Here is a 9310-nt window from a genome sequence, read left to right on the forward strand (position 1 = left end):
TATGCTTGGGAGAAACATCTGTTTGAAACGAAGCTTTGATTTCTTCAATTCTTTGCCAACGTAACGCTCAAAAGCGAATAGGGACCACGTAACTGGCAATATTAACAAAATGAGCCAGATAGCCGTGACACAGCACCTTTTATAATAAGTAGAGGAGTGTGTATCTGCATTGTTTGAGAAGTTTTGAATAACGATAACAATTTCCAGTCAACGAACCATGAAAGCTCAAGGCAAAATCGCAAAGGATTAATCTAAGCAAAGAAATGAAAGGAAAAACAATTAGGAAACTTACCTTTCAAAGCCAGATAACTTCAAAGCATGTACGGCCGAGCAATACATCAAAATACCAGTGATCACGTGAAGAAATTACCGCGAGGAAACTAGGCTCGAGTCAAATCCCCACCTCGCTCCCCGACTGCCATGAATATGCTACCGCAAGGGGAGGAACTAGACACGGTATGCAGAGCATACGAAATATTCTATAAAAACGAACCTCCTATCCCTACACAACTACTAAAACAAGCGCTTAGGCTAATTCTCCAAGAAAATCATTTCCAGTTTAATGGAGAAACTACCTTCAAACACATGGTAAGGCCATGGGCACGAAAATGGCAGTCGCCTTTTCTAATAATATATTCATGCACAAGGTAGAGACGGAAATCCTTAGCCAAAACCTTTTTAAACCGCTCGTTTGGAAACGTTACATAGGCGACATCTTCTCGCTCTGGACTGCAAACAGTAACGGAATAGAACATTTCATTGAACAAGCAAACAATCATTACCCCACGATCAAGTTTACGGCTGAAATTTCCGATAAGGAAACAACATTCCTGGACACCTACATCTACAAAGGCGAAAGATTCGAAAGAGACGCAATCCTTGATGTGCGTACTCATTTTAAACAAACTGAGACATTTCAGTATACCCATTTTAGTTCCTGTCACCCGCAAGGAGTTATAAAAGGCTTCATTAAAGGGGAAGCTCTCCGACTTCTCAGAACAAACTCTTCCAAAATAATATTCGAAGAGAAAATTACAAATTTCAAAGCGCATTTGCTACAGAGAGGTTACCCAGAGGATCTCATTAACACAACCCTCTCAGAGGTGAATTTCAAAGACGGGAAACTAGCCCTTCAACAGAAACCAAAGACAAACCTACGAATCTTGCGTTTTGTCACACAATACCAACCATCAGTGCCTAGCCTAAAGCAAATCCTCATGAAAAACTGGCATTTAATAGAAAAACAACCATTATTGAGCGAAATCTCCAAAAAACTGCCCCTCGTATCTTACAAAAGAGGGCGGTCGCTCAAAGACATACTCGTGGGAGCCAAACTATGAAAAGGCTATTTTAAACACGCGCTGGGGAGTCGTGTAGGCCTGTCAACCCCATTTTACACTTTCCGATTGCGTAATATTAAGCATTGTTGCAAAATTTCCCCCTATTTCTTCCGCTTTCTCCTCGCCTTCCATAACTCTCTCGCCCACATTCTCCTAGGCTCCCACCCCCCTAGCCTGCAACAGGCTACCACCCCCTGTCCTCTCCATAAGAATGGTAGATTCTTTTCACTTAGGTCGCGGTTTAGCAAATCTTTGGACCTCCAGATCTCTCCCACAGTGGGTTTTATACTTTTATGAACCTATTCACGATAAATTGTGTTAAGATAAAAGCGTTAGGCAAACTGAAAATGTTTAGAACGTGGTTTTGTTAAACACTGGCTAAACTGGCCAAAAAGCGAAGACGACTTGCTAGAAATTGTGCTGCTTCAAAACTACTATTCAGATTTAACAATTAATGAATGAGGCTGAGTATCGTATGAAGAATTATGGAGATCGAGGATGGTGTGACGTCATGATGGTCCGAGATCCAATGCTGTGACGTCATTTTATCATCAGTATAAGACGACAGACAAACACAAAACTGGAGTCAATTTGTGAAATCTTTCCTTCTGTGTAATGTTTAAGCCCTGTTCAGACCGGACTGTTTTTTACTGTCTTCGTCGATAGGGGGTCGGGAGGGAGGCCAGGGCTGGATGTATCGGAGGCTCGCACAAAATTGCACGGAATAATGTGCCGTCATCATTTCCAACATGTAGTTATTACTTGACAGAAAAAAAAGGAATTTGACGCCATGACGCAACATTGTGAAATTTGTTTGCAAACATAGCTGTAAAAACTAGGTTGCCATGGTAACTTCACGACCACTGTAAATTTTCACTGATAATTTTTTGGAAAACTCGATAAGTTTGGCGATCATAGCTTGAGCAGGTTGAAGTTATTCAACTCTTAATTGGGGAGGAAGAGGTGGCGGGGGGGGGGGGGGGTGGGGTGTTCAAAAGCCTTCCCCTGTCCGAATTGAATAGGGTAAATTTATTGATTTTAATATTTAATTTTAACTAATTGCTATGCATATACCAGTGTATATCAAGGAAGGCTTCCCAATGCAAATGCATTAGTTATTATTTTCATTATTATTATCGTTTTATTATGCTGCAAAAAACTGAAAATGTTATTTGACAAATGACCAAATGTAAAACAGCTACTACCGTTACCATAATTAGACCCGTCTTTAGAATATTATACTCAATTCTTTTCCTTTTTCCAAGTGCATGAATAATTGGAATGCCCATCTTCATTATTACTTAAAATAATACGGAAGCTTCGACTGTATCTTAATTCAAACGGTTCATCTTTTCTGAGTTCGCTCATTTATCATCATCCCCGTCCAAATACGATACACCAGCTGGAAATTTGTTTTCTCTATATGAGAAAACACCTTCCGTTGTATTCTTCGGTGGTGAACCCGTTGGAAGGTTTCAACGTTGTGTTATTTTGTTTCATTTTCTAACGCTAGAGCGGCCAAAAGGAAACTCATCATTACAAATTTATCAAAACAATTGCATTATTTTATTGAGATCTTGAAATGTTTCGGCTATTGCTTGTGGTCAGATAAGCCCTAAGTAATGTTTTGTAAATTATGAACCTGCATGGCCTCTTGCATTTCATGATCGTGTCGCAGTGAGTTCTGTTCTGATCTACTGATGTTAGTTTCCTAAACCCCGTGCGAGCTGATTAATTTCACAAATTCGCTGGATTCTGAATAACTCATAAAAACTGACAGGATTCCTTAAGGATTCTCTCAACATTATGATATGTTTGGAAATTCCACCTTCTCAGGAATATTCCCTAGAATTCTCGAAAGTAATGTGATCATTAGTTTAATTCAAAGGAAAATTCTCAGAAATTTTGAAGCTGCTGATGCTTAAATTTAACCTCCGCGTTAGATCCTAAAACTCGAACTCTACCATTTATTCAAGCATAGTACAAGATGTGTCTTAGCTAAGTCGCGATTACATGCCATTTATAGGAGATGCTCGCGCCAAATTTCTCCTCGTAAAAATGGTTCTGTTATAACGTAAGATCTTGGAATCGGAGGGAATAAGTGGGATTACTAGGGGCAATTAGGGGAGCTGGGGGAACTAGGGGAATCGTAGGGAAATAAGTGGGAATTAGGGGGAACTAGGGGGACTAGATTGACTATGAACAGGAGCCCTTAATCCACAGAGATGTTTATTGGGCTCCCGATAAGGAGAAGAAACGCATGCGCAAACCTTTCCATGGCAATTTTCGTAACACATAAGAATTTGTAAAGCGACCAGTTGTAACAGGTGTTTCATATTCAAATAGGGTGGTTTGTTTTACCAACACAATAGCGTGATTCGCAACAAGTTGTTTATTAATCCTGCTCAACTGGCCGAAAATATGATACGAAAACTGAAAGAAAAGCGAGGAAATTCTCCATCTTCTGTCGTACTCGAGGCTGCTATAATTATTGTATTCATGGTGTTGGCGATGATTATTTTGTGGTGAGCCTGTCTTGATGACTTCACAACGAACACAGTGCCCGTGAGACTGTTTTGGTTTACTTTGATTCCTGGCGCTGTTTTGTACCAAAAACATTTCCGCTATTGCTATGACATGTAACATTGAACTTCACGTACAATGTATATGGAGTGTTGAAACTGAATCAAATGGAAGGAGATCGTGTTGTTTTGACGAACCCTGTATTTGTCAGCTAAATTATTTACTGCATTACGACTGCCTTAATGTACACGAAACACAGTCTCTTGGATCATCAAAAGATCTTTTGAGCAGTTTCTTTTTCAACGACGTTTGCTTGGGCATCAAATACCGATCTGTCACTCTTGTAACGTCAGCCATCGACGACTTGCTGAACTGGTTAAAAACGTGCAACACTGCAGTTTTCAAAATTGCAAAGTTTTGTAACTTAAAGTACGTTTAATTTTCTAAGAGACAAAAAGAATATTACTAACTGTATAAAATTAAACTACCTTGATTTAAGCCGCATTTTCCAGTTACTTTAGTAAATGCAGATACGAGGCCCCAGTCCGTGATGTCTGACGAGGTATAAGCGTTAATCATGAACAATACCAATCTGAGTATTCTGAACTAAGTTCAGGGCTAAGTAGGATTGCCCCAGGAATGAAGACGAGGTCACTAGTGTGAATTTTTATCTGAAAAAATGTCCTGCAAGGCCAAAACCATGTCCAACTGAGAAATGCCCTGAACTGGCCTTTTAAAATAGGACTTTCCTGAGCCATTTTCTCGTGGTTTATATTTTCCAGTTGAACTTAAATGAGACAATTGTTTGTTATACAGCAGAGAGCTTTGGGTTACGTTTTGTCTGAAACAAAATCTTTCAACCAAAGAAAGTCAATGAAAAATTTGTCAGGAACAGAAAAGTCCTCTGAGCGCAAATGTTCATCGCACCTGCTCATCTCCGTTTTCCTACTTACTCCCACTAAGTTGTTCACTATATTTGTATAGCAGTTATTACACTGTATCAGGATTGATTTTTTTTTTCAAAGTTTCATACAAAAATTGGTTCAATCCAGCAACGGTTAAATAAAAGGCCTAATTTGTACAAGAAACCACTTATATGAATACTAGACGAGCCTTCCTGTCATGTTGTTTCCAACTCGTGCTTACCAACAAGTAATGCCTAAAACGTTCACTGAAATTGGTATTAGGCTGATTTAGCAACAGAACGGGAACGTCATTTGACAACGGGAAAGCGCGCGGAAAGGACTAAACTCGAGTTCCGGTGCCCAATTTGCCGCTCGGTCATTGGTCAACCCAGTTTTTTGATTTGCGCGCGCAGTCTTCAACTGACGTTCTGTTCTGTTGCTAAATCAGCCAATTGTTTCTTATGGCAACCATGCTTTTAAACATGGTTGCCATCTAAGACAATCATCTAACAATACAGTGAGGAAGAGGATGCCAAATCTTTTAAATAAAATGATATTTTGGATAATGTGTCTATAGGTAAAGCGACAAAATTTTGCAGTAGTGCGTTGTATGGATTCTTTTTATGCAAGCATTGGTTGCTAACGGCAACAATTATCTCGTAAAAGATAAAGAGGGCAGCATGTCACTTCTCTAATGAATACAATTCTGCGTTGTGAATAATAAGGTTAAAGCGACAACGTAACCTACGTTGCTAAGTCATTTCAGAAGACACACATTGTTGTTGTAGTTGTTGTGGATCATAGGAGCGAATATGAGAAAGAAGATCAAAGAGAGAAGAGGAAATCGCCCTTCTTCTGTTATCCTTGAAGCTGCAATAATAATTTCTTTCATGATTCTTACGATCATCGTCTTGCTTTGAAAGCCGGGGATGTCTAGAAACACGTTTACTTGCTGCTACTGTACTTGGAACAAATCCACTGAAGATCGGATAACGCTGGATCCTTCTGGTTCAGAACTGTTTTTTGGACTTAAAGATGTATGACAAGTTTGCAAAATCAAGAAAGAAATGCTCTTATCCTTATAAACTCGAAGTACATTTATCAAGAATGGTACTTTACACTTCGATCGCTGGCATTGATCTCTGGAAGTGAATACATCTGCTTTCAGATGACAAAAAAAACAACGATAATGTGGTGAACCATCCGATATAGACTGACGTGCTGCCCAAGACTTGTCGAATAAGCCCGTCCGGAACAGCTCTCTGGAGAGTACAAAATAAAAACTTTCCGCAAAGGCATATTCTCTGAATTAGGTTTTTTAAGCTGACATACTTTGTCCACCTCACTGACCGAAAAAGTCGATTAAACTGCATTGTGAGGATGGCTTTTATCTCACTTGAGTTTTGACGTTTTATTTGCAAACGTATATTTGTTCACCTTTGAGTAAAACTTGGCAAGTCTTAAGAAGGCATGACTATCGATAATGGATGAATATGCGAAAACACTAATAAAGGCAACACCACAGCAACAATCCAGTGAGGACAGTCGGATCTCATGTACACCTGAATCAGTAAAAATCTGGAATACCAAGCAGAAAACAGCAAACTGGCTCAAGATGACCGAGAAAAAAAAGATGAAAATTCAGATGATAAAGTGTATTAATAAGCTCTTTGCCTGACTTGATCACGTGACCAACTTTCGGTAAACACGAAAACAGTTCACTTTTGAAAAATTTTGTTAGCACAAGCTGAAAGAGCATATTAAAATTAGGAAACCTGAGAATTTTCAGCCGTATATCTCAAATAGCGATTGCAACGGCCGCCGAAAGTTAGAAGCATTTGTATGAGAAAAACAACTTTTGCCATCCAGTCACCCTTGCATAGTTTTCCATACAAATCCTTGTAAAACTGTCATGAAATAATTCCTTTAGCATTACAGGACTTAAATCTCCTTTTAATTGATAAAGGCAATTTGAGCCCTTAAATGCGTAAAGAAAGATTCAAAGACAGTTTAAAAATTTTAGAATTTTCAAGGATTTGTATGGAAAACCATGCAAACGTGACTGGGTGGCAAAAGTTGTTTTTCTCAAACAAATTCTTCTAACTTTCGGCGGCCGTTACAATGGCTACTTTTGAGGTAGACGGCTGAAAATGCTCAGGCTACCTAATTTTAATATGCTCTTTCAGCTTGTCCTAACAAAATTTTTCAAAAGTGAACTGTTTTCGTGTTTACCGACAGTTGGTCACGTGATCAAGTCATGCAAAGAGCCTATTGCCTTTAGTATCGCCACCCTTAACCGGGGCTAGAAATGAATAAAGATCTATACATATGCGAGATTTGAACATATAGCAAACAGAAAATCATGATAGGCTAGTAAAATAGGTAAATGTCGCTAATTACGCTTGGGACGACTGGAACAATATGAAATTGAAAACACCCCCTTCAAACCATATGTCGGTGCGAAAAGGATGCTGGCCAAAAAGCAACTAAGCACATGTGCAGAGAACATTTTTGGTTTTTTACCATCACCAAAAAAGTCCGGAAAACTTGGCTGAAAAGTAAATGGGACACGACTTATTGCCTCGTTTCAGCGGAAATTTCTGGGAGCAACGGAACATCTCAAAAGGTAGTCCAATTTTTCCGGACAAAATGTTCTAATTAGAATTTCGTGTTCCATTTCTTCAAAGTCATCTTTGATACCAGTTTGATAACCGCCGTGTTTTGGTAAATGGAACACGTGATTCCAGTCTTAAATTTTTGCTTACCATTAGCCCGAAGCGTGAACCGACCACGGTCTGGCCATGTAAATGGTAAACAACCATGGATTGTCCCACAGACTTGACCGTTGTACTTGTAAAATACATTTACCGCCTTACTGAGGCTAGTTGTCTCGGATACGAGGAAATGCACAAGCCCGGGGGAGCTTGTATATATACAGCTATTTCGGGAAAGGTTGTCGGAAAAAATGTGCACGCGACAATCCCGAAAGGTAATATGGAATATGTTCAATACACTGTTCCTGACACTGTAGCTGTCGAACCTACTTTCGTTAGTTTTCTTTAGCACTCGGAGACATACGTCCATGGCCTCCCCTGCCATTCTTTCAAATTTCTTTGAAAAACAGTGCACTCAAAACCACCCACAATACCTTTCGGGGTTGTCGCGTGCACTTTATCCGACAACCTTTCTCGAAATAGCTATATATATATATATGTCTTATATAAGCCATATAGGTATGTGCCGCCTCAAAGGGTAGGGTTTTTTGGGCCTTTTTGGCCTGAAAACGGGTATGGATTTTAGAGTTCAGGTCTGAAAAGTTGTGAGGAAAATAACTTGCACACATTTTGGTCTGAAATAGTGTCAGGATTTGAAGAACCAGGCGGCACACACCCCCAGCAAGAATTCCCAGGAGTATCCCTTAGGGACACAAGGGATAACTGATAAATGTCTACAATTTATTTTAACGGCATCCTAATGTAAAGAGTAGCGTTGACGTTTCTATGGATAAAAGCTAAATGAAACGTGACTTTAGTGCCCTAAGTGGTATGATACAGAATAGACTAACTAAGAATAGACTGACTATCCCCCTCACCCCCTCCAAAGAAAAGCACACATTTCCAAAGTCGTTGCCTGTTCTCTCCTGGTTGTCCTTACCAGCATCATCTCTTTGATCACCATTGCCATAGTTACCATCGTCATCATCATCATCATCAACATCATCATCATCATCTAAAATGACGATGACGAGGATGATGATGAATGAATGAAAAGAAATCGTATGATCATTTTCCTAAAACGGCCAACTGGCCGAACGTGGTTGTCAAGAACAACATAGATAATAGAATGTTCATTCCCTATTATTGTAGCCAAACTATATGGTCTCAGTTGTTCAGAATGTGAGTAGCGCTATCCACCCTTTGAACAACTTGGGTCTGGCAGATATACCCTGACATCTTACGGAAGTAGTAGATTAATCAAACAATAGGGCCATTTATACGAGGAAAAATAAGACGCGTCTTACATAAGGCTCGTCTTAAATAAGACGCGAACTGTACCATTTATACGAGCATGTCTTATCTAAGACGAGAACAGTTCGTATAAATGGTTCGCGTCTTATTTCTGTTCTGGACTCGTTTTCATGTAAATGTTGCCCACGGCAACGGCAATCCAATATAGCGCGCCAAAAATTAACGCATGCGTACTATGCGTTCGCGTCTTATGTAAGAAGCGAAGGTCATTTTATACGAAGTTTTTCTCGTCTTAACTAAAAAGACGCGTCTTATCTAAGAAGAGGTGTTAAGGGCTCTTCTAAAATAAGCCGCGTCTTAGCTAAGTCGCGTCTTATTTTAGACGAGATGTGCCGTTTACACGGAAAGATCGTGTCTTATTTAAGACGCGTCTTATGTAAGACGTGACTTATTTTTTCTCGTATAAATGGCCCCAATGAGGTAGAACATCGCTTTGTTGTCCAAAGACCCAAGTTTGGCCCCCTCTTCAAAGGAAGAGACAAACCAAGTCCAAGAGGGTAAGCAACAACAATCC

This window comes from Porites lutea, chromosome 12 (genome assembly GCF_958299795.1).
Source record: "Porites lutea chromosome 12, jaPorLute2.1, whole genome shotgun sequence".
Taxonomy (NCBI): domain Eukaryota; kingdom Metazoa; phylum Cnidaria; class Anthozoa; order Scleractinia; family Poritidae; genus Porites; species Porites lutea.